This window comes from Larimichthys crocea, chromosome XIX (assembly GCF_000972845.2).
Source record: "Larimichthys crocea isolate SSNF chromosome XIX, L_crocea_2.0, whole genome shotgun sequence".
In the NCBI taxonomy this organism is placed as follows: domain Eukaryota; kingdom Metazoa; phylum Chordata; class Actinopteri; family Sciaenidae; genus Larimichthys; species Larimichthys crocea.
The window spans coordinates 10,639,811-10,665,562 of record NC_040029.1 but is presented as its reverse complement, the minus strand read 5'-3'; the positions used below and the strand labels follow the sequence as shown (position 1 = coordinate 10,665,562).

The following is a 25,752-nucleotide window of genomic DNA, read 5'->3' as shown; positions in this document are numbered from 1 at the left end:
TGTGTGTGTGTGTGTGTGTGTGTTCTGCAGGAAGCTTTGATGTAATCTGTGTATGGATGTATGTGTTTGTATGTTGGACAGGGGGGGGGGTTGAGGAACCTCCAATCTGTTTACAGCTCTGATTGGAATTACACAATCAATTACCACCCCCTGCTGTGGCCCAAATGAGCCAGCCCAAAAGACAGGGGAATTGGTTAAATGTTATTGTTGGGAGGCCATTATCCAACAATCGGGGTGGTTAATGCAAGAAAATGACATTCATTAAAAGGCTCGACGGGAGGCTCCCAGGGGCCAGGCTGCAGCTGACCCTCATTCACCGCCAGGCTTTGTGGACCCTCGTCCACCGTGGGGAGGGGAGATCATGTCAAAGGCACAAAATGCTCCTCTTTTGTCAGAGAGTGGCCTTCAGTCTCTCTCTGCAAGCCTGTGTGTGACAGAGAGGTTCAGAGAGGCAGAGAAAATACCTGTGACTGCGAGCGTGAATGTTTCCGTGTGTGAGGTGACGGCGAGAGGAAAAAAAGGATAATTACATCATTCTGTGAATTAGATGAGTAGAGGGGGAGAGTGATTGAGGCCCCCCCCTTGCCGATGGATGCACATGTAATCCTGCAGTAATGAGGCAGCACCGGAATCATACTCCACACACACTTAGTCCTATAATGTATATCATCAACGCTGCAGCCTGAAAAACAAAAAAAAAAACGAGTGCACTTCTAGCCTGCAACAGTGAGATCATCCATCAACGCAGACAGAGCTATCAAAAGCCAAAAGTCAAAAGTGCGTGCAGACATCAGCCCACAGAGAGACGAGTGAACCGCTCACGTCATTATTTTTGATACAGGATTCCTGAGAGAGATTATTTTTGCAAACTTCCACCAACGCAAAGGCTTTCTTTGTCTTGTTCTATTCACAGAGTCGCAGATAGGACGGCGGGTCAGCGAGAGGAAGACAGCCGTGGCCTTGTTATTTCTGCTCATCCTACAGGAAACAAAGAGCCATTTCATTTATGAGACACGAGGAAGGAATATGTTCCTTTATGCTAAAGAGTCACAATGTGCTGCACAGCCTCGCTGTGAAACACGACGACGGTCACCTGAGTCTGTTTGAGGCTTTAATGCTGGACAGGACATGCAGGTGAAAGGCGGAGCAGAGAGCGGAGGAAGCTTGCACCATATTTCAGAAGCTGTAGAAGAAGCAGACTTGGATTTGACAGGTCAGGGATGCTGCACCTTCAAAGTTTCTGCCCCATCACAAATTCTGGACTCCAGAGTGAGAACCCAAGGACGAAAACTGGAACAGGATGTGTTTGATCAAAATGCAGCTTATGTAATATGATTACCAAGGTGTGGCCCTGAAGGCAAAGTCAGGCAGCTCGGGCTGGTTCTCCTGCTCAGTCGATAGAGGGAGCGTCTGGTTGCAGGTAAGACACGAGTGTGTGCATGGAGACGATTTAATGTATTCTTTGCTAGAACATGTTGTAGGACTAATGGGCTGATTAGAGGAAGGTGTGACAACAGACTGCAGAGGAACGGAGGTGTGAACTGACCAGCCACGAGCAGTGAGCTGGAGTATGCAGATGACTGCTGTCACCGTGATGCGTTCGTCTCCTCATCCACATGATCATCAAGTTTTGGACATTCTTCCGTATACGCCCGTCGTCTCTGACATCTGATCAGCGCTGAAAACTCTTAGAGATAACCAGGACGGGGAGAGGGGGAAGATCCCAGCAGCGTGCCGCTGAGGACTGAATCAATTTTGTGCATCGCCAGGTCTGCGGCTTATTGAACACACAGATTGACCCTCCTAAAGACGGCTGGTACCTCAAAGCCAAACACTGACCTCTGACACTTGACCATCTGTTGGATCCTGGAGAACAGAGAGCTGCCAGGAGAGCGAGAATAAAGCGCCTCAGTGTTCGTGTTGGCAGGAAAACTGTATTTGTGCAGATAAAGCGATCAAATAGAAACCTAATACAGTAATTACAAAGCAATAGTTTAATGAAATGTTCTGCTTGCTACAGTTGCATGCTGCCTAGAGTGAGCCAGGCTCATCAGAGAGAGGTGAAATCATTATCACAGGCACCTGTTATGGCAAAGAACAGGTGGAGCTATAGCGTTTTTAATCTCACATCTCAACGGATATTATCAGGATGTGTGCGGGTGTGTGTATCTTTGTGCCAGGATGCTGTGTGTGTGTTAGTGCTGAGCTAAGCCTCTGATTGAGAAACAAGCCACAGTAGCAACATGCCTCGCTGTTTCCCCAGCATCTGTCTTGAGCAGCATGGGGCCTCGGTGCATGAGGGAGGGAGGAGGAAGCCACGGAGAGGCGGCTTCCCTTCATCTCTGATTCCTCTCTCTCTCTCTTCTCATTATTTGGGAGGCAACATTCGAGTTTAAAAAAGACCCTCTCCCTCTCTCCCTCTCTCCCTCTCCTCTCGTCTCAGTGTGAGTTTTTTTGTCTTCCATCATCTGCGAGTCAGCGCCGGGTCATATCACAACACGACGTGCTCTGCTGTGAGTTTAGCACCAGACACGCCAGCTCCCCGCCACTTCCTTTGCACAGACACAGTTTCTTTGAGACACACTGCGCCGCACTGTCAAAACACTGGAGCTAGATAAGGCGGATAGTCGAACGGAGGAGCTGCCCTGAATGTCTGGAAAAGCTCACTACTACTTCCCTCTTCTTCTTCTGTGTTTTGTGGAATACGTAGCAGCGGTGGAAAAAATAGAAACAAAAGAACGGATCCCCGTGGAAACGTTTTTAAATTAGTGTCTGAATATAGGTCAAGTAAGGGTAACGATTTATTTATGAAGTAACACATGCAGTCAACACAAACACCTCTGAAGACTAATAGACATAATAAGGGACTTCTCGTTGCTGTATTTATCATCTCTCTTTAGCTGTAATGATTCGTAATAAAGGCGCAAAATGAAGTCGGCCGGCTGTGAGATGATCAGCTCCATATGCCGGCTCTGCTGGGATGCTGCTTCGTAGAGTTTAACCAGTCCAGAGTTGGATTTGAGGAATGTCTTTAGTTTGAAGTCAGCGGCTGCAGAGACGCACCTTATTCCCCAGACAGCCATGTTGAACTAACACATACAGCACGGCACGGCGTGGGAGATACATCTTGTTTATGTGCTGCTGCATTAATGGTATGAAGTCTTTCTATGTAATGGCCTGTTTTCATGCTCAGTGTCTTCCTGCAGTTCACGTCCGAGCCTCACATCAGCTGCAAGTCAAACGTCCATTTCAAAGAATAAGCGGACTCTGAAGAGCTTCCTGAGCGTTTCCTAGCGAAGGTTGAACAACTCCGAGTGTCCTTGAAGAGGCAGACGTGTCTATAAATAGCCGTGGACTGTAAGTGTGTGTGAGGCTGGAGCAGGGCGGCATCTCAGAGCCAACACAACATGTCGTGTTTTATGAGCCATGCTCGCCTTCATGTGGCAAACCTGGCCTTCTGTCCTCTTCCATCACACGTCAGAACGCCAGCACGGCGAGCAGACACAATCCTTTTCAGACTCAGGGTAATCAAACAGTCGCTGTGAAACTTTGGAACTTTTCTAATGATCTCAGTTAATGTTCAACGTGTTTTTGGGATCAACTGTGGTCCGATTTAGAGGTTAATATTCTTGTTGGAAAGAAAAGATGAACATTTAACAATAATTAGAACAGAGATCCAAAATCTGAATTTCAGACGAGCAGCTGTCTCAGCTCTCTCTGATTCCCCTGAATTAGGTTCAGTTCCTTTTGAAAGGAAACTTACAAGATCTCTCTGTAAACTTCACATCATGAGAAATCATTTCGACGCTCATGGTTAATTCAAGATCAGCATTTTGACTTCCAGCATCTGCATGAAGATGAAGACCACCAAAGGTTGTGGACACCGACCAGACTTCCACTGAGATTCTGGCAGAGCAGTTGCAGGTCAAGAGCTCACAGGGTGGACAGTCATGCACTCATCACGTTCTCATACATGAAATATTATTCCGTCTTCATTGGCTCCTCTTTCACCCCGGCACTGATTCTGCTCGCCGGTTTAGCTGGACTGGGATTCAATTCAATCCACATTTTGAATATTCATCTGATTCAAATGAATTCTTCCACTGTCAAGATGCCAGACAACTGCATTCAAATATTTACGGTTCTTTTTTTAGAAATGATTCAGTCTGCCCTTCACACCCGCGCCCTGTGAGGGGACGTCAAAGCGGAGAGTCGGTTACATTAAAGTCTAAATTTGCTTTAAACTTCAGTTAGCAGGTCAGCACCACCCTCCACGCCCTTCAAAATAAAAGTCTGAGCTAGAACCTGTTTTTCAAAATGCAACTCTGGGTTAAAAAAGTAATTTATTACTTTATGTAAATTATTATCAGATTACTAATTGCTCTCTCACATGAAGTTGTAGAATATCAACCAACACGTGTGTCGTAACTGTCCCTGTTTGTTTTGATCCAAACCAGAAAAAGATTCTTAAAGCGAGAAGATCGCTTCACAAGAAGCAGTTTCTTCTCAGAGTGTGTGATGGTAGACTCTCGACAAACAACTTCACATCCAGAGACGTTTCTGCTGAGTAAGGCTACCTGCAGAGGAGTCAGAAACTAAACGTGTCGACAGAAGGGTTGAGATTCTCAGCATACACACTGAGGGAAGCCAAGTCCAGAAGAAAGCCAAGTACACAAACAATAGTTTGCTTGTGTCAAGTGAAGGAGGCATATCATTAACACCAGAGTTGTAACTGGAAGGGGCCAATCAACACCTGTTATCACGCGTACACACACAGATTTGTGTCAGAGCCTCCAAAGTGACATTTAACCATAAAAACCAAATATCCACGAGTCGAGACAAACCCATCGGAGCTCGCCACATCCAAGCGGACTCCTGTTGTTTCCTGAAAGGCAACACATTGGCTGTTATGTAGCACATTCTTATAGCAAAGCCGGGCCTATATAAAGCAACGATAAGACGACTGTGGTGTTTCCAAGCGAGTCATCTCCGGCAGCCAGCCTAGCTATCATTATCTGTTAAAGAGCCTCCGTCCCTATGGATCATCATTACGAGGCGCATTAGAAAATACTTTGATTAAACTCCCCTAATCCAGCACAGACAGCTGCAGTCCATTCACAGCTGCCTAATCTCCCCGCCACTAAATACCACCGAGACAATGGGCAACAAATGACAACTTACGTGAGGAGGGGGGGTGAGGCAGAAATAAAGGAGGGAGAAAACAAAGAAAAAGAGGGAGAGAAAAGGGAGGGGAGAGCTGATTCCTCTATCAAAGACGGGCGGTAAACAGTGCTGATGGCAAGCCGTATCATGCCAGGAGATGGCTGATGCTTTCTGTGAAATGAAAGGGGATACAGAGAAAGACAGAGGGAATGTGAGGTACGGGGTAAAGAGTTTCGTGAAAGAGACCGAGGAGGGAGGGAGCTGCGACTGAGCTGGAGTGCACAGGGAAGAAAAAGGGGAGATGAGGAGGAGGGAGGGGTGGAAGGAGCACGAGCAAGAGGAGGAGGATGATGGAGTTGCGTCTCCCCTCGGCTGGCAGATGAAATGTTGCACATGGAGGAGAGATCTCTTTCACCGCGACTACAAACAGGGCGAGGGCGCTGATGGGAGCTCGCCGCAATCAAGATGAGAGGAGAGAACGAGAGTACAGAGAGAAAGAGAGAAAAATGAAACTACTCCTCAATGGTACAAATCACCGCAGGGAGGTTATCAGGGCCGTCGGCAATCACTATAATGACAACATGGTGTGACATGATAGTTACAGCACTCAAAGAAAATCATTCGCCGAGCTGGGGAAGAGATAGGCAGGCGGGCAGCTTCATAAATACTGGTCTGTGAAAGGGTGTGTGTGTGTGTGTGTGTTGTTGCTACATGTATGTGTCCGGGTCCACGTGTCCGTCTCAGTGTTTAAGATGATGTTGTTGGAGGACAGGCAGCTGAGTGAGGAGGCGCGAGCTTAAACATTTGTTTTGATTTCTTCTCCATCCTTTCAGTTTTCAGCCAGCTGCAGCTTACGACGACGTCCACGACATCTTCTAAACGAGCAACCAGCTGTGCAACCATGTTGTTCCTCCAAAGGAAGGTGCATCCTGATCAGATACCCAAACTAGCTCAACTCTTCTGACTCCTCCTCGATGTAGAACCAGAGCACGCTGCACAGATTACACTGTACATGTCCTTCAACGTCTGAACTAGGCTGCTCACTCGCACAGCGATGGATGGAGTCATGTTCTGAGACAGAACGATGAACTCATCTCCTATCACGCATTAGGGATTAGTTCATAAATGTTGCTCGCAACTGGCCCCGAACATTTCGATGCCGTTGAAGAAAAGTGAACTTCAGATGTCTGAAGTCTGAAGTTATTTCTTCTTTGCATCACGTGCCGGCGTCGACACTTCTCTGTGTTTCAGTTAAGGAACTAAAACGTCGCAGGTAGACGTCACACTGCAGGTCATGGTTGGGCTGTGACGTCACAAAAGATTTCTTGATAGCGTATTATCACGATATTTACGGGACAAAGTATCCCTAAGTATCAATAACATATTTGTCAATCGTTTGTAATGTTATTGATGGTTTCTGATTGACCTGCAGCGTTAAACAGATGAGTCTATATGTGATTTGTTTTGTTTTCCAGGGTTCATTTCCTGATAATAAAACTCAGCCGACACTCAAGTTGAAATCAGCCGGAGGAGAAAATGCCATTTAACATGAAAACATCGTTAAGCAGAAAGCCGGTGTTCAGATTCGACACACAGGTGAATTTAATGGACAAATTCAATCTGAAATCATCACCTGGACTCATCTGGTCAGTCTATTTGTTGGGAAGAGCAAATATCATTAAGGTGTGTGTGTGTGTGTGTGTGTGTGTGTGTGTGTGTGTGTGTGTGTGTGTGTGTGTGTGTATGGTAATTTCCCTGAGCCATGCCGAGGCGCTTCTGGATGAATCATACATGGACATGCTCACAACACCCATGCTGTGGAATAATGAGAGCCAATGAAGTGAAGAATATGAACACACCTAGTCTACAACGACACGTCTTTCTCACGCGCTCGCCTCCCCCCTCCTCCTCTTCCTCATATCCATCACCGCCCCCTCTCTTCTTCTCTGATCTCCCTGCGAAGGTGTGCCGTACAGCGGCGTGGCGCCTGTTTGCGGTGTGAGCATGCATGTATTATTACACAGCTACCCTGCGTGATGGCGGGGAGAGGTGGTGCGACGGATTCGGCTGCCACGGTTGTTATGCGGACGGATGATTGTGCCTGGAAACGGGAGAGGTCCAGGTTAATACGGCTCAGCTCCACGTCGGAGAGGCTGCTGGCAGGGGTCAGAGGTCGGCTGATGAGAAAGCACAAAGCTAGCGCCGGGCTTCTCTCTGTGTTTGTGTGTGTGGGCAGCGCAGAGGTCAGGGAGAGTGAGTCACTGCACAGGCCCACACACACACACACACACACACACACACACACACACACACGGATAAAGACACACAAGGCTGGGTTGTACTTTGATGCACGTGCGTTGTTCTGCCGGGCCTTTGCTGCAGGGCCTCTTAGGTTTTATTTACAGAAAATCAATTAAAAACTGGTCTTAGCTCTCAGGAATGCAGCAGCAACATCATCATGTCTTAGTGCAGAGTCTTCTTCTACACCCAGGAAACAATTCGCACAAAACATTGTGCTACTTAGAGAAGTTTCACTCAACGCCTGCAAATGTTGCTACAATCCAAAAACTAAAGAATCTGACGTGTGGAGAGATTCAGAGATTCAGAGGATGGAAAAAGAATTAGTTTGACTATTCACGTGCAAACTTGCATTTATTCTTCTGATGTTTACCTTGATTAACATAAAAGTCGGAGTCTGAGGAGGAACGACGACTTGTCACAGCCCGGAGACACAGGTTTGTTTCAAAAGCCGAAAAAATGTGAAACCAAACGTTAAAACACTGAAAACAAAACATGAACATGTGGCAGCAAAACTGGAAGAAAGTGGAAACACAATTTATTCTGGCTTTTTGAGTTAAAGGAGCAGTTTGTGGCATCTAGCTGCTGATTGTAACACCCTCACCTCATGTTCAGTTGATTGTACGTTAATACAAACAAAGTTATCAATATTATATTCTATAAATCTGACACCCTGCAGCTTTCAGCCTACATTTCCCATAATGCAATTCCGTCGTGTATTTTGCAGTGCAGCTTTCTGCAGGCTCGGTGTAAACGAACCCTGACGACATCACGATGACATCATGAGAAGATGCTGCTAATCAGCAGGTGACGACGCCCGAATGATCTGAGATGAATCCACCAGTGAAGGCTCCATAACTTCTTCACCTTGAGCTCGAGTGTCGTCTCAGACAAACAGTCAATCCGTTAACGACCAGAAGCGACGGACCTGCTCATCCAACGTAAGCCCCGGTCACCTCGCCCCTCTCTGAGGCCCCCGCAATCATGGAAACGATCCCCGCCGTCCACTGGACGTTGAGACTCCGCCGTGCAGAGACAGTATCAGTTAGAGGCCATTTCCATAATAACAGCTCATCATTCAAAAAGGTCCTTTTGTTTGCTGCATAACAGGAAACTGTCAAGATGTCACCCACCGGTAAACAGCAGAGGAAGGGTCTAATTGTGGTCGGTGGTAGCTCGGTGAGGACGAGGAGGAGACGGTATAGAAGAGATACAAGTGGAAACACTCGAGAGATTCACAACGGGAGGAATCAAAAGCAACACGGCCCAAAGGAGGGGAGCGCTGATTGGTGCGATCCGAATCACACCGACCGTCTCGGTGAGTCACCCCGGCATCAAGAGCACACTTTAGCCGCCGATATTTCCCGACCTAAAATTAAACTCCACGGAGACGCTGATTCAAGTCCGGGGCGGAAGGGATGAAACAAATTTAACATTAGAAAATTGTCAATCTCCCACTCTAAGTCATCATTATTGCTCCCCCGGAGCTGTTTACTCGCAGAGTCTGGAAGTGCATGTTGCAATTTTACCTGGAACTTTGAATTTATTGTGCGAGCGTGTGCGTGGAATTATAAGCACATTTATTTGACGAGGTGGGAAAGTTGCAGATGTATGTTTGTGACGTGTAACTGAGCAGCGGGAAGAATCCTGTTCATCCACGACCTGCAGGACAGTCTTAGAAACGTTTGGTTTGATGGTTTTATTGCATAAAAGTCAAAATAATGGAAATCTTATGACCTTTTTCAGAGACTCCATCAGTGGTTAGAGTTCGCTCAGCTGTTATGTCACACTGACACTGATCGCTTCAAGATATATCTGCTCAAGCTTCACTTTGGTCGTCAGTGAAGTCAAGTCGACTCTCAGCTCCTTGTTTTTGTGTCTGGAGTTGAGTCACGTCTTCATCTCGATCTCTGATGTACGACATCGACACGTGAAGGCTGATCCGACGTCTCCACACTCCGATGACTCAATTTTACAATTAACAAGCAACATGTAATCCTCGTTCATTTCAAACCCAACAGATTTCACATATCTCGGGGCTCCTATAGTTTGAACGGGCACGAAGCCAGAGCTCACACAGACACACACTTATCCTCCTAAGCCATGACAGGCACACACACACACAACTTTCTTCACACCTTCCTGTGTGTGTGACAGGAAATCACCAGCAGCCACTCGACCTAGGAGCGATTTCTCCTCATCTCTGCCGCTCCTCGCGGGCCTCTCAGCATCCACTCCTTCCTCAGACCTGCTCCTCCACGTCTTTTCCACCCTCATTGCCTCTCACATCATTTGACATCAAAGGGGCCGCGACGACTCTCGCTGTTTACCCTCCCTAGCAGGCGCTCATTACAAAAACATCAAAATAAGCCGTGCAGAGAGGCAGGGCGAATTAATGATCTCCCTGTGCCACCGGTGCCCTGCACGCCCTCCCAACCATGCCAGGCCATTTGATGCAGAGCAAATACACTCTGATACACGAGCATGTGGAGGCCAACGTGTAGCTCCATGAAGACGCATGCATGCACATCTGAATACTCACACACACACACACACACACACGCTCAAGTGCCAAGGCCCGTGGCTGCTAACGATCGTTCAATTAGTGGAAATTAGGGAAGCATTGTGAGGTCCGTGCTGCGACCATTAGTTGTTGGAGAAAAGGACAAGGAGTGTGGGCCAGATTAATCCCAGCAGAGCGAGGTGGAGAACCTCGACAGTCCCCATGCAGTCGGGCTTTTTGACACCAACGACCGGGTCAGGGTGCTGACGGCGTGATGACGGAGGCCTCGACAGAAGCAGGAGCTGCAGGTGAAGCGGCAAAGATCTGAGCTGAAATCTCTCTCTGCGTTATTAGCAATGCTTGGTGGGCGCAGTCAGCTGATTCATGGCGACGCGCTCATTAGACGAGCAGTCTGAAGCAAACCCTCATTAGATCAAGTGATTTCATACAAATTGCAGCAACGCCGATTGTTAAATCAAAGTGCTTTGCCAATGCATTGTGACACAACACATACATCAGCGTGCACAGGTCGCTCTGCAACACATGGCTTTCCCCATGCATGTAATGCCAGGTTTTTATTTGGAAATTAATTCTTAATCTAATCTATACAGCCCTATTAATAACTATTATAAAGCACACCCCAGTCATGAATTAATCAGGGATTGGTAATTAGTGTAAAATTTAAATGCATGTTGTAAACCCACATTGAGTGTCTGGCACTAGACGGAGGTGCCAAGCCATCGCTGTACTAATTAGTTTGCAATTATGTTTAATAAGTTCTGTGGAAGCCAATCATCTTACAGTCGGGGAGCTGGGCTCTCCTGATACAGGCACTGTGGAGCCAACATGGAGGAGGCAGTGATGAACATCGCATCTTTTTCCTTTATTCATCTGAGGAACGTCTGCTGAGCAACGCATGCTCCATTTTAAGCAACACTCGGTTAAACGCACTTCCTGCTGGGAGCTTCCCGACGTCACACTTCCTCTGCGCTTCACTTATTTTATGATGAAGTGTAATTCTGGTGTTTCCTCTCAGCTTCCTTGAGCTACTGATTTCCTACATTTCCCAGAGTTCAAGAACAATCAATATCCCAGAACGTGTAGCAGCAGCTGTAGGTTATGATGTGCTGTGTGAGGGTGGTGGGAAGCTTCATTCTTCCAGGTTGTCTGGTGGTGGAGAAGGAGTCCAGCAGAGGTTCATTAAAGTCGCCCTGCAGTCAAACTGCAGCCGCCAATATGAAACTTAGATTAAAATCCACTGGCAAAGTGAGTCAAGTGCTCAGATGTACAACCAAACTGTGAGTCGATACATTACTCAGCGTTTGAACTCACTGAAGCTTTCTGTTGGTGTCTAAGCTTCTTCGACAGTCACAGACTCTCTCAGTATTCTCTGTTCTATGAAGACATCGTGCCATGAGGGACCGTCCGACTTAATAACCAAAGATTTCATGTAACACGAGTAAACAAACGTGAAAGCATCATGTTAGACCTTTGATCAAGGAAATTAAAGACAAATTTAAAGGACCAGTGAACTTCTAGGCTGCTGTAGAAACCTGTAGGACCAGCATCTGTAGATAGAAAAGGCTCGCACACTGGAATTCACTAACACTAACCCTAACAGCTAATTTAAGCTTCATCTCTACCCGGTGTGACAGTGATGGAGTTACCTTGGAGTGATTTTGTAACGGCAGGTGTTCCCGTTCTTCCCATTCTGTTGACAAGCCGTGAACGCAGCATGACACCCGTACCTGCAATGAAATAGTTTCTGGTGTCAGCCTCCATTATTTACATGTCTGACATGTTTTATTTCCAAAGTAAAACACAAAGACATGTCCCCCAAAAAAAGTAAGAAAGAGGCAGCAGCATGCACATTTTATTTCAAAGATGAAGAACTTCGACTGGACGAGGGGGAAGAAGTTTATCACACAAACATCAACATGACCTCCTGATAAAACAAGAAGAAGATGTGAAAGTTAGATGAACTCATGGAGGGATGAAACAGTCCAAATAATAAAGAAATCAGCGCAGTGAAGGGTTTGAATGCATGAACCCTGGCTCGATATCTGCCAGGCTGAGCGCTGGCTACATTGTGAATTCACAAAAGCGTTTTTGTGGAACTTGGCCGAGGACCAAAAAACCTCTAAATGGCTTCATGGGCTGGTTTGTCAATGGTCAGCTGAGGGTGGAGATGGAGGGAGATGGAGGGAGGAAAGGGAGCAGGAAAGAAGGGAAGAAGGAAAGAAGGGTAGACCCGGACACAAAGGATCCTTCTAGCTTCTCAAACTGAAATATTCCTCGTGGGATTTGGCAGAAATCAGTTTCTGTCGTTGGAGATGAGCGACGAGGAAACATATTAGTCATTAAAACTCTGACAGCTCACTACAAAGATCTCCTCCTGAGCTCATGGCAACACATTGGGCCTAACGGCGGGATTCAGCTGGGACTCTTGGCTCAGGCTCTTGACTCGAACGGGCTCTGGGAGTGTGTGTGTGTGTGCGTGTGTGTGTGTGTGTGTGAGCTAACAGTCGCTGCGGTGCCATTTGGACCGGTGCCTGACACCCTCCGTGTTAATAAGAGTAATCAGTGCCCCCATGCCTGCTACCAGCCTACATAGCACAGCAGAGACATGGCACAGGCCTTCGCCGCCACCTGAGTGTGTTTACCCAAAACACACATCACCTCCCCCGCTACACACACACACCTCATAGAAGCTAATGAGGGGGAAATGCAGTCAATACAGTACAATTGATCAGCATTGTCCGGCGACAGCATGTGATCGATTGGGTTTCCCTCGCAGTAATGCCTCATTAGCCGCGTCTTCGGCACACATGAGCAAACACACAATCAGACGTAATGCATCGCGCCGCAAACAAATCATAGCGTTTAATTTCAAAGCGCTCGCCGGGCTTTGGTTCATTTCGCAGAGAACGCCTCGTGTACGTTTGCAGTTGGATGAATGTGCCGCCGCAGCTGCATTCCATATGTTTTCATTAATATCAATTGTGTGATATCAATATTAGGACTGTGTGTGTGTGTGTGTGTTGAACAGTGTTCGCCTGTTGAGGCACTGCAAGTCGGAGGAAAACAATCAAACAGCAGTTTAATTTTAAAACTGAAACTCCCTGCAGCAGCACGTTCCATTAATATGCAGCGTTCAGCTGAGCTGTTGTGACGTTTCCAATGTAATTACTTTAATCTCAGCGCGTGGAACACTGCAGTGGACTGAAACACAGATCTGTTGAAGTAAATATCTTCTTCTCTGCATAAAAGATTTATTTCTCTCAAAGTTTGTTCACAAATTTAAAATAAGAAGTCCCAAAATAATTCATTCATCAGGCTCTGAATTATTTCACAGAAGCTACATTTATTTTTATTTTAAGAGAGTGAAGTAATTTCCCAGCTTGGGATAAATAAAGTATATCTATCTATCATGAACGCCCTGCTAGAAGTGGATCCAACCTGTGGATTGAGATTATTAACAGGATCCGGCTGAAGCAGCGCGGCGTAGTTCAACTCTCACTGATCTGAGAAGTTTGGAGATGATCTGAAGTATAATCTCTTCTTCCTGAAGAACATTTCTGGAGTTATTAGTTTAGTTTCTTTTACATTTACACGTAACAGTTTAATTCAGGCTGCGGCTTTTATTTGATTGTGATTTAAAGAGCTTCAAATATATTTGAGATATCAGCTCTTACTGACTTTAGTCACCCTGAGGTTCTGTGTTCGAGGTTCTCTATGTTTGAGTTCTCTGTGTTTGAGGTTCTGTGTTTGAGGTTCTCTGTGTTTGAGGTTCTGTGTTTGAGTTCTCTGTGTTTGAGGTTCTGTCTGTTTGAGGTTCTGTCTGTTTGAGGTTCTGTGTTTGAGGTTCTCTGTGTTTGAGGTTCTCTGTGTTTGAGGTTCTCTGTGTTTGAGGTTCTCTGTGTTTGAGGTTCTCTGTGTTTGAGGTTCTGTTTGTTTGAGGTTCTCTGTGTTTGAGGTTCTGTGTGTTTGAGGTGCTTCTTGTCAAAGTAAGGATGGATTGTTTTGTTGGAGCGTCCGCCGCCTTGCTGGACGTAAACTGAAGCTGAAGAGCAGCACAGCCTTTACAGAGTGAAGCAAACTGGATTGGCTGGAGTCCAGAATCATTTTTATTATGTTTAAAGCTGCGAGAAGCTCAAATTCACTTTGATCTTCTGCGTTTACAGCGGCATATGTTCTCTGAGAGACCTGTCAGGTGTTTGTTGTCGTGTTACGGAGGAATCTCTCCTTCCGCTGGAGAACTTCCACCGTGGAGGCCCACGTGCAGACCTCTGCCCAGCTCAGATGTGTGTCTGTCCTCTGGAGGGACTCGGGCTGGATTTGAGGCGCTGTAATGTGAGATATGGTTTGTGGTCAGGCTGCATGTGTGTATGTGTGTGTATATGGCGGTCAGGAGGTAAATCTCTGTGTGTGCATATGTCCATTAGTGTATTTACGTGTGCGCCTGAATGTGTACGGATGTGAAGTGGTAAGTGAAACAAAGTGTGTGTGTGTGTGTGTGTGTGTGTGTGTGTGTGTGAGACCAAACACTGCTCCCATAGAGGTGTCTCCTAAGGCACACTGCTGATCCCTGGCCAGACCACTGCTTCCTGAGGCCTGCATGGATGAAAAATATCCCCAACGAGTGAGCTCACACACAAACTCACACACAACTCTGTGGAAAGCCCACTTGTCTGCCTGGAAAACCCTGGAGTCCTGAGGGACTGGATTCCCTCAGAAAACACACTATTCCTCTCACAGTGTGGGCAGTGTGCTTGGAATCAACTAGCAGAGGACGAGGAGGAAGAAGCAGCCCTGGGCGGACGGTTCTCGCACTCTTTCATTGGGAGGACTCTCCGGAGGCGTCCCCCACCGTCTGTTCTTCAGCGTCCCACTTGAACCTGAGATTGAAGCAGCGAGAAGCAGAAGAGCAGTCAAAGACTCCCCTCAAGCCTCTCTTCGCTGTTTGCCTTTCATCTTGGAGCTCGCGAGTTCCTGCGGTTCAGAGCGCCGCTCCAAATAGAGGCGAACGCGACGTGTGTTTGCCCATTAAGGCCGAGAGTCGACCTGTCAAGCTTTCAGTCGCCCTCAGCACCCGGCGTGAAGACTGAACACATCTTTATAGCTGTTACGGGAGGAGGGCGAGGTCGGCGAGGTGTTTCGTCGTGTGTCAGTCAGCAGAAGTGTGAGTGTGTGTGAGGTGGCAGAGGGGTGGATCGATCAAAGATGTCTGATTAAGACGAGGAAGGCGGCTTCCCATTTCCCTCCAAACCAAAGGCAATCCTGCTGCATGTAGATTGGGTGTCATTCAGCCGCGAGCCGCCTCTGACTTGTGTACATGGACACACATTAACCACCGGGGCCGATTGCCATAATGACAGTAATAGAGAAAGCCTGATGACAGACAACAGAATAGCACTTTGGCCAAGGTTGACAGAGAAGGAAATAAGCAAAAAGATTTTTCTGAAGGTCTCTTTTTTCCTCCTCGGCTAAAGGTGCTCATTTGCCGAGGTGAAACGGTTGCGACACCGCAAGCGGGGGACAATTTCCCTCCCATCAAGTGTGTGTTTAATTTTCCTTGTCCCTTTTCTCGGAGCAGCTTGTGTGTGAAGGCTACAATTGATGTTAACGTCTCACTTGATTGTACAATTTCTGTGCTGGAGGCCTTCCCTCGGCCATTACCAGTAATCCGTAAACATATTTGGAGTCTTTGTGTCGGCCAAACTTGTGACGGGGCCGTAGCCTCTTTTGTCCGGTAACACCTTCAGGAATTTCCTCGCTCATGCCGTTTGTTGGGTTAGCAGACAGCACCTGCACAAACACACAAATCCTCCCGTCACATCCATAAAGCCGCGCATACACGGGGTTTTGTTTCATAAATCCGGCGGTGAATCGCGGTAAAGCCTGATTTTTACTCCTATAGTTACTCTTAATCACCTCTTTGCATATCAATACTTTGTCCTGATCCATCGCTGTTTAAACAGGATTTATTATGTACACGGAGCCAAGAGTAATGCAGCCGAACAACATGCTGCGTTACATCAGGAAGCTCCGAACGTTCTGTAAGTGTTGCAGGGAGGACTGACTGTGCATGGAGTCATGTTATACTGAGTCTGTACAGAAACAGCCCGTCAGACACAAACACTAGGAAAGTCTGACATTGACTGAATGTTAGTTATTGGTTTGGTTAATGGGAGCTGGCTGATCAGGTTTATCATCAGCTGATCGTCTTCATGAACTCGCTCACAAGCAAATCCTCTCCAGCAGCAACGAGTTCAACTGAAGCTGAAGGATGCCTGCTCGGATTTGACTCTGCAAAGTCAGAGAGAGTTGGACTGTACTGAGACGAGGCGGCGTTTTATAATGTGAGGACGGATGCATGTGAGAGGCAGTAATCTGCGTCTCCCTCTGTGTATCTGTCTTCATATTCAGCACACAGCACAGCCCCACAGGAGGAGAAAAAACACAGTGGTAGTTATGCTAAATCAGCAGAGTATAGTATTTGTAAAGCGGAGCTTGCTGTTCAAACAAAGCGTGATTATATTTCTCGCCTCCGCGTTTTCCCCTGTCCTCCTTTCCCATTTTTCCAGGTGAGAAGATTATGTGGCTGGGTTTGTGTCATTTTGCTCAAATTGCACACATCTGACAGCCCGGAGAGTGAGTGTGTGTGTGTGTGTGTGTGTGTGTGTGTGTGTGTGTGTAGCTGCTGCTGTACTGTATGTTTGCATATCCGCCTGTGTTGTGTGAGAGCGTGTGGGCATCCTGTGGGTGTGTCTGCAACTAACGGGAGCATCGGCGGTGAAAGGTTGGCCTTCGGTGTTGGTGGACCTCTAATTTGTTCCGCCACGGCAGAAGTCGGCTAATGCAGCGCACCTGCTATCCCTGTACCATCATTAGCTGGTGCAGAACGGCAAAAAGGTCAAACATAAACAGAGAGATCACAGAGAGGGAGAGAAACACAGACTGAATGAGAAGAAGAAAAGAGAGAGTGTGTGTGTGCATGAGAGAGATAGCGGGAGAGAGATGAGCGTTAATGTGGGGATGATGAGTGGGCGTGGGCTGCCCAGGCATGGAGCGATGCATGATGGGAACACTTCACACACCCGGGGCGCCTGCCTCTGATCTTGGCAAACAAGCCCCAAACACGTAGGCACGCCGGCTGCACACCTGTGCACAAACAAACAAACCGACTCACATCGGCTGTGCACGCCGGTTCATTCATTTCCATTAATTCTGACACAAAGAAGAAAAAAAAAAACATCCATCATGCATCGTGAAAACCAGCCGCTTCCTATCCGGACAAGACGGCTTTCGAGACGCGGGACTAGAGGAAGGTTTGGAGCTAAATTTCCAAGACACACGCGCAACAGAACCGTCCATGAAACACAACATTTAGTTACTCTCGGGCGAGTCCGGCTTGACGAGGAGCACCGCCTCGGTCCTGAACGTCTCGCTGGAGGAGCTGATGCGAAGGTTAGGAGACAGGAATCAGAGACAAAGACAGCACGTGTTGACAGACGTGAAAACAAGTCATCACATTGATGCATGTGGCAAAGAGGGACGAATAGTCCCCTGACTACGCTTGGCTTGACACACACACACACACTGGATGCTGTCTCCACATACCTGGCTGCGAGCTAATTAATGGCTGTGGTATTTAGGAGTGTTGGACTAGACAAATATGACAGAGACAGGGACAATTAGTTTGGCCGTTTAAGCTACATTAACTCTCTCAGCTCTCACACCTCAGTGCCGAGGCATCAGTCCTCCCGTAGGAAAGCAGCACTGCGTTCATCCACTCAACAACGATCGCAGGACGAAATAAAATACCAGGGGACGGTTGTTTGTTGTGCGGCATAAGTGGGAATAAATTTCAATTATCTGCCGTGTCACTTCCTGAGCTGTGTTTCTTGGATTTCTTTGGAGGTATACGAGATGTTTGAGGTTGGAAATGTGTGTGTGTGTGTGTGATTAATATTCCTCCACAATGTGAGCTTTGTTTTAGAACTAAGCGGATATATTTAACACTGATTATGTTCACATGCACAGTATAAAGTATATCAGACAAAGCAGAAGCTTCATTTTAGTCTGGAAATGAATTTAAGGTGGAAAGGTCTCAGAGGAACTCTAATGTAATGATACTGGCAGGTGTTTCTATTATTTTGTCCAGGTGAAGGTTGGCCACTGAAAAACTAAACTTGAGTCCTTAAATGTCACCAAACAGGACCTTGAAAGTAATTGAAAAGGCCTTCAATGTGGACGCCCCTGGAACAGATTGACTGCTGCAGAGAGACACAATTACAATTTCCACAGTCCGTCCAGCGCAGACAGATAAAGTCAGTCCCAGCATGGAAGTGGCTTGTGTTCAGTGAGGGGACCTGTCCGGAGGTCGACCTCTGCTCTCCTGCTGGAAATAAAACGAGAGCAGAATAACGATGCAGTGTCACCTCGCAGGTCGGAGCAGGAGCGACACATCTGAGTCCGCATAGATCCACTGGCAATGAGACTTTCATTAAATATTCATCAGTGTCATCGACTCTATTAGTGCGCCTTCGTGTGTCACGCTGTTGTTCAAATTAAAAGGACAACATGCAGGACGTCGTATCCGTGACGACACCCACCTGTCAGTCAAAGCGTCCACGCTCTTAATCCTGCATAACTTTAAGCCTTAATATAATGTGAACAGGTGAGTTGTATATAAATTCACCCTCAGTACAGTTGTCATGAACGGGGAAATTAGCTACAGAGACCAAAACTGTTTTTTGTACCAGGCTGTAAACATGTTTATTTCTGCTGTGAAACATGGGGACTTATGGAGACTGACTCACTTCTGGAGCCAGCCTCAGGTGGACGTTAGAGGAACTTTTTTCTTCACAGCTGAGAACAGTTTGGTGTGGTAAAATAACCCGATCCAGCGTCTTTAAGACGAACTTAAACACTGAACATCAGACTTCAAATCTCTGCAGCCAGGCTCCAGAACTCGCAGGATTCAAGCTCATGTTTTCAGAAAGACGTGTTCAACATGCGGTCTATCTTCAAACGTCTGCTTCATCCAACAACGTTTCATTGTTTTGGGCTTCACTGTCCCGTGAAACATCTTTGTTGGAGCCAAACACTCGTTCATCTGACCTCTCTGCCACCTTCCCATCCTCCCTGCTGCCACACACAGGGAGCTTGTTCTGCTGTTGGACACTGCAGAGGAATCTCAACAAAAGGATTATTGGCATTAACGTTCCCCTTCATGTAGATTCAGTCGTTCATCAGATCAGTCTGAACCTGTAAATAGATAAACACGGACGCAGCAGCTGAACTCACTGCCATGTTGCATTTGCTCAGTTTGCACCCCTGCATGAGGGGGAATGGTTGAGTCCGTTGGTCTTCATTGACCCCATTCCGAGCTGGTAGTTGGCCACTTATCATCAAAATGGGGGGTTGAGGGAAAAAAGGGACCCCTGCCAAGTCCTCCAAAAAGTTAGCAACTCGTGCGGCACTCTAAACAACAAAACAATGATTGCTCTCTCGTCCGTACTGCCGGCGCGGCGAGGCAGAGGGTGCCAAGACTCTTGTGGTAAATTCAAAACAAGTGGGTGTTTGACAAGTAGCGACAAACGCATTAACGCCAAGGTGGGAGAAATGGTAGCTCAGTGGCGGAGTGTCGGGCAGCGCATGTTTCAGCATGTTTGTGTCACTCTGCATCGGATCAGCACGGAGCGATCCGATGCTGCTTGTTTGTGCTCGTCGTTCCATACATAGTGAAAATCTCTGAAATGTGCCGTGTGACAACGTTAAAACCTGTTATCTGCAAATAATCCTAACTACCTGATAATTATGCTGTCAGCAACACCACAATTGTGTTCTTCACCCACAATAACAAAGACATTAAAGCGGCTTGGTGAGTTTCGATGGCATGATGGAGCGGCTGTCAGCGCAGCCAAAACACAGAATCTGTTTATTCATCTGGCCTCGCTGTCGTCATGGCTGCGGATACGAGTGTGCTGGACTGGATGTCTGATGGACTCGGGCCTGGAGGGGTGAACAGGTTCTGCCTTGCATCCTCACCCGGGGGGACAGAGGCCCTCAGGACAAACTCAGATGACGAGGTTGAGGATGAAAGAGGAGAAGGAAAAGTGTGAGAGTGGAGGTAGAGAAGATCAGAGCTGTGCCTCCCTCTGCAGGCCTCAAACCCTCAAGTTCATCTCTGCACACCTCCCTCATGCTACAGCTAATGTTAACTGACCCACATCGGTCCGGATACACGCAGCATCACCGGGTTTGTTTCAGGTCAGCTTGTGAACTTCAGGCTACCTCCTTCATTTCTGCACCTCAACCTCAACACCACCCCGACTCTTCCAGCAGTAACCCCACTTCTAGCTCCTTCCTCTTTTATCTGTTCCCTTTCCCCCAGCTGTAACCCCACCTTGGAATCCCTTCATCCAGCCTCCTCCTCCCCCCGGCTCAGCCTCTCTCTGGGCTACAGGCTACTCAGCAGGGGGGTGGGGCAGGTATCCGCAGTGCAGCGCGCTCAAGGCGGCTCTCCGGGGGTGAAAAGCCGGCGGGTTCTGATGAGCTCAGGGTGTCATCTTCAGCTTCCACCGCCCGGCAAAATGAAAGGAGAGAGAAAGAGACAGAGGGGGAATGAAGGGAGAGAGCGCGTGAATAGGCGCGTTGTAAATCTTCACAGCAGCAACATGCAAACGTGGAGAATGGAGGGTGGCGAGTGGGTGATGGAGAACGGCAGGCAGGAAGAAAAAGAGAGGGGGGGGGTGGCGCAGAATGGGGAGCGGATTTGCCTCAGTCACTTAATGCACTGCTTATGACAGCTAAAGGGGAAAGTGCGCTGGAAATTGGTGAGGAGGAATTACCAGCGTTATACCGCTCGCATCTTCCAAATGAACAGCGCTTAGCCTCGGCATATAAATGAGTGGAGAGGAAGAGAGAGAGAGAGAGGAGAGCAGTGAGAGACAGAGGAAGGCAAAGTGGCGGCGCAAGCAATCAGTGGCCGGCATGTTTTGCGGAGGTGTGTGTGTGTGTGTGTGTGTGTGTGTGTTTGTGTGCGTAACTGCGGGCGTCTGTGTGTGTGTGTGTGCGCGTGTGTGTGTGTGTGTGTGTGTGTGTGTCTCAGTGTGAGGCTCTGTGCCGAGCCAGCCGCCTGGAATTATGCAAGCAAGTAACAATGAGCAAATTGAACCTCCGCACACTGACACACACACACACACACACACACACACAGCTCAGCACAAGGTCAGGCTCAAAGACAAGGGAGTAGGGGCGTTTTAGCAGTGGGTGGGAGCGAAAAACAGATCATGATAAATTGGCTCACATTTTACAAAACGCTGCCCTTAATGCACCTCGGCTAGCCGTGCCCCCTAGCCCGGCGCTGGAGCGGCTTTAATAGCAGCAGCTAGCCATTTGTGATATATGAAAACCAGGCGCTGGCACTAATTGCGCAATTACAAAGCGGAAGCAGTAGCGTGTTGTGGCAGCGTGTGGAGCAGAGAGACAGGGAGCACAGGATTGTGCACAATAACATCCCTCGCTCTTTATTTCTTTTTATCTTTTTCCTCTTCCTCCGTCACCTGACTTCCTCCCCTCGCCTCTCCGCCTCTCCGTCACCCCATTTTTCTGTTTGCAGGGGGCTCTGGCCAACCGAGCTGCGCCCCTGGCATCCCTGTAGTTTATTGAGAGGTAGAGTGAGTGTGCCAGTTTCACTAAACCACAGGGAGCAGAGGAACTGGGAGAGAGGGAGCTCCAGAGCATGTGAACACAGCGAGAGTGAGAAAGAGTGTAGCGAGATAGCGAGGGAGGGAGGAGGGTGAGAGCAGAGGGAGGAGGGGAGGGAGAGAAGGCAAAATTTGTCTTGCGCGTCGATGAAAGGACAATTTATTAGGAGCTGCTCAGGGAGACAGAATATTTTGCCCCAGTGCTTTACGGACTGTCTGGATGAGGAATGGGAGCATATTAGCGCAGTGCCGGGCCCGGGCCTGGGACGGGCTGGGGCCGAGGCTGGAGCAGCACCAAGCTGGCACAGCCCCATCACAGTCTGCTGCAAACACCCCTGGGGGTCGTGGATCAGGGGCACACGGGGATGGAGGGGAGATGGTGGAGATGGTGGGAATGAATCCATATATATATCCACAAAAGCAGGGTCGTCACACGATTATAAATCTATTCAGAGGAGTTTTTTTAAGCTGTTCTCTGACTGTTTACTCCAGTTTTACCAGCAGACACACCACACCGACAAAACTTTACAGTTAAGGGCAATAATCCTTTTGGTCACAAGGACTTTCACCAGAGGAGAGAAGTGTGCAGAGTTCCTAATCATGTTTTCATTGATTAATCATTGAAGCCACTTATCACGGAAAAACGACGGAAAGATTCCAGCAGCTGCTTCCACGTTTTCACGCCGTGTGAGAGAGTTTGCGTCATTTTTCAATCATTGTAAATTGATTCCAGCTAATCTTTGTGTTTTAAAGGTCGTCACCTTGAGCTGTGGGAAACTGCGACGGGCATTACTCTGATGTTTGAAAGCCTTTATTCAACCTCCTGCCATGTTCCAAACGGGAGAGAGCGTCTCTGCTCACTTCAGATCCAGTTTCCTGTTTTCTGTATTTGTGTGTTTTAAATGAGCCGAGCTCCTCCGTCGTGTTTCCACACGCAGCAGCAGAAGCTCCCCTCGTTGTTCAAACCTGAGCTTCAAGTTCTACCGAGCACAAACTGTCCTGTAAACACTCGGCTGCGTTTCATGCACTGAGCAGATGTTTTTGTCCGTCTTGCGTTCAGAGTACTGAACACGGACGTCGTCTCCACCCGGCGTAGCTGCAGCGTGCTCTGGCAGATGAGAGCTGGCTGGAATTATCTGGCAGGCGTGCAGTATGTTTGTTCGCTCCCATGGCGGCGGCGAGATTAAGGAATCCCACACTGGCCGGTGGAACAGACAGCACGACAGTGGGGGCAGCGCGGCAAACAACACCTGTACACATCACAGTGGATATCTATCCCAGGGTGGAGCTAACATTAGCATGGCGCTGTAAACACGAGGCGAGCAGGTGTCTCCATCCATTAACAACGCCGCGCTTTGATTGTTTAGGTGAGACAATATATATCCTCATGCAAATCACGGTAACATTTCACAAAGGCCTCGTATTAACCGGCATATTAACCTATGGAAAAGAATTATGGGTGTGTGGTGCTGGTGTATATGTTGAAGATCAGCAGCCGCTGCACGTGAATATATAGGGCGGAGCGCCGAGTCAAGGCTCTCCACAGAGGAAGCGCATTGGGATTCCTCTCCAAGAACGCACTTTTGATTCATTCCCACTTTTCTGTATGAATAGTAAGCAGCATCCTCGCAGCGAGGAGTGATGGAGGAGGAAAAATGAAGTGGAGGAAGCAGCGAAGCAGCAAGGTTAAAACTATAATTGTTTTTCCTTTTAAAGGCGTTTGGTTAATTTTGTTCCTGCGTGAAAAAAAAGAATAAAACAGATGGTCACAGGAAAGCCGAGCAGCGTTTCTCTGCACCGCTCCCTCGTCTCTCCAGCCGCCGAGGCCGGTCCCCCGGCGTACCGCGCCGACGCCTCCACTTCTCTCCGGTGTAACCGGCGGAGCACACTTCCTATTTATCTCCCGTTTCACTGAGCCGCAGCTAGCTAGCACGGCTGGCGTGACCTCCGCTGGGCGCACATTAATTTCACCTCGCCGTTTCTATGGCATCGATTAATAAAAAGTGACTAGGTTTTCAGCAAATGAACACACGCTGATAAATGAGGGCCCGGGCCTAATTGCTTGGTAAATTAAGAGCTCACAATAGTGACGACGATGTGTGCTGCTTTTAATATTTAAAAACTCATTAAGTGTGTGGGAACGTCTCGCTCAGGCGGGCAGGCGGCCTCGTGTGATCACCTTTAGGTGCTATTAAAGGTGATCATGTGAAATGTCAGTGTGTGTTTCAGGGTGGAGGTGGAGCGGCTGATCTGATCAGAGCTGCTGCAAAAAAAAACTAAAAGGTGAAACCTCCACTGCTGCTTTCACCTTCGAAGAATGTCCTTTCACACACACACACACACACACACACACACACACACACACACACAGAAAACCTTGGAGCCGCACACGTATGTAAACAGCATTTTGAATCACACACACGTTACAATACAGAATCCTCGTGCAATATGTGGAACTACACACTCGCTGTGTCTCCACACACACGTGCACAAACAAACACGGCTGACGCACACACACACACGCGCGCGGGAACACACGTGACAGCCAAATGTCATGCACCATTTGGAGAGCAGAGACGAGCGCGGCGGGCAAATACTGAAAGTATTTATTTCTTTCCACAGATGAACGGGACGTAATCCTCCAAATATATTTAGTGGCGTTATGGATTTGTTGTCGCTTAATTTGCATGACAACACGCTACCTTTCGCTGCGCACGCGGCGGCAATTGCAGCGCCGATATCATCTTTATTATTATTGAGCCATAATGTGGCGCCGCACAGAGGGGGGAAATTGAGCAAGTTAAGCCTGGAGTAGGAGCAGACACTTGGCTCATGGTGATGGATCGCTTTCAGTAATTTCTCTTTATTATGATTGGCAAAGATCAATATTTTAACAGTTCGGTTACGGCCTTCGGTACAGTGCTTAATATGTATTATTCACGACCTTTATCGGGATGGAGGGAGGCAGGGCCGGGCGGATATACGGAGGGGAGGGCTGAGGCAGAGAGAGGGCCCGCTCTATCTGGGACATGAAGAGGACTGTGTAATGGACATAAATGAAAATGGGCTGTGTGTGTGTGTGTGTGTGTGTGTGTGTGTGTGTGTGTGCAGGGCCAACAGACACACGGTTACAAGGTTGCTTCACCTGTAACACCTCCACCAGCAGCTCGCTGTGGTTTTGTGTCTCCACGTTTGGAGATGTTTAACAGCGACGTGTCTGCGTGAGAAACGATGAGAGTGGATGGTGAAACCTCGTGTCAGTCGTGTGTTTTTACGTGTGACGGCTGCTTGTGAACTCTCTGTCAGGACAGGACACTCGGTGACACTCGGTCTGTGTACACCTGCTTTCATTTCCAACAGATAAATGAACTAATTACTGTTTTAACGTAAAGTCTGACTCAGTGAGTCACACCCTGATTAGCAGGACGGCATCCTCCGCCTGTGAAGTGTGTTTCAGCCGCTCGGCCTGTTGCTCCTCCGTTCATAGGAAACATCTCGCGCTCAGTCGCGGTGTCTGAGGGTTAGGGTTGCTACAAGGAGCAGCAACAACACAACCGAGAGCAACCATGGCAACAAACATGGCCGACAGCCTCTAAATGCTACGAAGACGTCAAATTAAAGCATGATGTCACTTTTATCACCCACCAATCAGAAGCCGCGCTGCGCTACATAATCCAGAAGACTCAGCGAGGTCTGCGGATTATCAGAGACACTCTCAGATTGTGTTTGTGTCTCAGAGCCTGATGTGTGTGTGTGTCGTCAGAAAATGCAAACACACCTCACTGTGGCAAATCCTGTAATCCTCGCCGGGCGTGTAATTAGGCAGGATGTATCTCCAGCTGCAGCACGAGACATACCTGCAACACAGATGAACATATGTCACCGAGATAATGTTACGCCATCCATTACTCACTCCGTATTCTAGGTCAGTCCTGCGAAAACACAGGGAGCAAGGCTCGGGAGGTTGGAGGGGGGCGCTTCATGCCGGAGAGGCTGCATCAGATAAAAACGCGTCATACTTGCTGCAGTTTGTGAAGCTGCAAGAGAAGCGCCTGGGATTAAGAGCTGTGA

General features: G+C 47.9%; 1 protein-coding gene across 1 annotated transcript in view; it reads right to left on the bottom strand.

Annotated features, from left to right (window-relative positions):
* Nucleotides 1-25,752, bottom strand: part of LOC104928562 (POU domain, class 3, transcription factor 3-B) — a 127,055-nt gene that overhangs the window by 63,782 nt on the left and 37,521 nt on the right. Inside the window, exons 2-3 of the transcript XR_003464217.1 lie at nt 25,460-25,538; nt 11,632-11,712 (exon numbers count right to left, since the gene is read on the bottom strand). The gene's annotated coding sequence lies outside the window, so the exon portion shown is untranslated. The remainder of the gene's footprint in view (nt 1-11,631; nt 11,713-25,459; nt 25,539-25,752) is intronic.